General features: G+C 51.6%; 1 protein-coding gene across 1 annotated transcript in view; it reads right to left on the bottom strand.

Annotated features, from left to right (window-relative positions):
• The window catches only part of JMY (junction mediating and regulatory protein, p53 cofactor), a 163975-nt gene that overhangs the window by 140759 nt on the left and 20444 nt on the right, over positions 1–2772 (bottom strand). The window lies entirely within an intron of this gene.

Raw genomic sequence — 2772 nt, 5'->3', positions numbered from 1 at the left:
CCCCGCCGGCCATCTTCGGGGGCCCGGCCTGGCCCGGCCGGCCGGCGCGGGACGACAGTCTCCGCCTCCCGCCGCTACGGGAAACCCTCCCCCCCACCGCCGCCGGCCGCGCAGACAATGCCGGCTCCGCTCAGGTACTCGGCGCGGTCACGTGGTGCAGGATGTGTTTACAAGCGGCGGCGCTGCGGCAGCTCGCCCCGCCCCCTCCTGGCGCCTGGCACCGCCCCCTCCGGTGGCAGGAAGGAACCGGCCCCGCCCCCATCGCCTGCGTCAGGCCTGGTTGGTCGCTCCGCCCCTCCCCTTTCCGCGGCCTGTGACGTGGCACCACACGAGCAGCCTCAGCCTCACCCCCCGCCTCCGGCCGAGGGGCTGTGCGCTGTCCTGGCCTGTCCTGTACTGCCGCTGGAAAGGCTAGGGGGCGTCCGCCCGGGGAGGGGGTCTTGTTTGACGGCCAGCGCGCCCCGCAGGCGGGGATTGGGGCAGAGGCGGCAGCCAGCACCGCCGCTAGGTCGCCGAGGCCTGCGGGGTCGTGCCCCCTTCCCTGTGTGGCTGGGATGAGGCCGGGCCGGCTGGCAGGGCCCGGACTCTTGCACAGCGGGATCAGGGCCGGGTGCGGCCTCCATGCAGCAGGATGCGGCCCTGCCCCAGGTGCCAGCTCGGGACCAGCAGCCAGATTCAGTGGGATCCAACAGACCTGTGCACTACCCATCTGGCCTGCCAGTTGAGCTGCACTGGTCTCGTGAAATGGGCACTGTAAGGGACACAGCCTCTAAAGTATCCCAGGCAGGTGAGCTGAGGGGCCTGTGGCTTACCCTGGCACACCTGTGCAGTCTCCCATGCTGGGGCCCACAAGCTGGTACATGGGTGACTGATGCCTCCTGGGTCTCAGGTGGCACCCACAGAAGCAGCAGGGACAGGGCTGGCGAAAGCCGGCAGGGATGGGGCTGATGGGCGCGGGAGGAAGCCGCCCACAGTGTCAGCAGTGGGGATAACCCTGTCAGGGGGGACACATGCCCCATGTGCCTCCCCTACCAGTCACCTATGAGCTGTTTGGCCCTCAGCCACTTGGAAGTTGAACAGTCCTGCATTAGACCTGTGATTATCAAGTTTTTTAGATTATACTTCCAGAACTACTTGGAAAATGCCACTTGGCTTTCACTCTTTTCTGTACTCAAAAAAAAAATACAGCAAGTCCTGTTTCAAAGAACTCAGAAAGGCTTCAATGCTATGGATTCCTATTTGAATTCTCTGGGTTTATCCTGCAAGTCATATGTAGGTGTTTTCACCTCTAATAGTGCTCGTATTGCACAGCACCCTGCAGCACCTTCAAAAGGATCTCTCAGCACTCTCAGTTCATTGGTTGAGAATCGCTGACAATTAAGACCAATAAAAGATAAGTGAAAAAAAAATCTAATGGTGGCATGTATTAGGGAAAAAAGTGCAATAAAATTGATATTGGCAGCATTCAAGATTTTAAGGAGAGATTCAAGAACAAAGTCTGGCAAATATGAGTGCAACACATGGACAGAAAAATGAATGTACTGTCTTGTCTAATGACTTGAAATTAGCGGTTATTGCTAGAAAGTGATAGCTTGATATTTGGCTTACCAAAAAAGACATTTGTAAAGAGAGCTATGCACTGAAGATGAGACAAAGCTGTATCACTGCAGGGGAAGCACCCACTGCTATCTACCTTTATCTGTGCAGTATTTTGCTCCCTATGTGATGGTCTCTCTTTGTGACTGGATGAGGGTTTAGCTATACTGTACCAAGAAGCAAGGAACGATGGTATTTGCTGCTCTCTAATGGTTCACAGAGTGGGACCATTCTTGAACCCATCTATATAAGGGAACTACATTCTGCCATGCTATTTCTCAGTTTCTGAATGTGGATGGAAAATCCCTTCCTCTTCTGCTCCCAGATGAGAGCATGTACAATCTGCGCTTGCTTATTTGTAAACAGAATTCCTTCAAATATGTCAAAAGTTCTGGGTCTCGAGGGCTAAAGTAAGTCTGAAGTTCTACAAGATACCTAGTTGTGTTATTACAATGCAAAGAATGTAATAAAAATTCTTAATAAAAAAACCCTACTTCTTCATGTTTGGGTATCTCTAAATCAGACTAATGTAATTTTAATAAGCAGTGCCCTGTAAATTCACTTTTGGCTTAAGAACAAGTCTAGGAACTTTCAGCCCAAATGATGCTGATTCTTTGAAGTAGTTTTAATTTGTTTTTAAAAATGCCATCTCAATCAGCAGTATGTAATGTTTGATAAATCTGTAATGCTAGGATGTTGATGAAACACAGAAATATGAGGTTGAAGAAAGAGGAAACAGTATAGTTAGCCACATCCATAAGTCACTCCAGTCAGTTGAGAACACTTAAAACTAGAAAGGGGAAACCACAAACCACGAAAAAGATCATTTAAATACAACAAACAAAAACAACACCCCCAAAGATCTGCATGAGCCTAAGTCAGCACTTAGCACGGTTTGGCAGTGAAAAGCCAGAATGACCCAGCTGGGTCCTATCAAGGCCAGTGCTAAAACCTGGCTGCTGCCATAGTCAAGCCATTGTCACTTCTCCTTGCCTCCTGGCTTTGTTACAGCATGGGAAAGCTCCCTGCTGCCAGGTTGTAGCACAGTGTTGTGTTGCACAATATGGGTAAAGACCCCACTGCCAAATGCCAACGAGGCCCCAACACCATGTGCCAAAGGCTGCCCAACCCTGACCTAGGTGACCCAGAAAGACAGTGTGGTTATAGGGCACCAGT

The sequence above is a fragment of the Gavialis gangeticus genome, unplaced genomic scaffold (assembly GCF_001723915.1).
Source record: "Gavialis gangeticus isolate Ggan-Ray unplaced genomic scaffold, GavGan_comp1, whole genome shotgun sequence".
Lineage (NCBI taxonomy): Eukaryota > Metazoa > Chordata > Crocodylia > Gavialidae > Gavialis > Gavialis gangeticus.
Note: the sequence above shows the minus strand (reverse complement) of the source record. Positions and strands in the feature narration are given on the sequence as shown.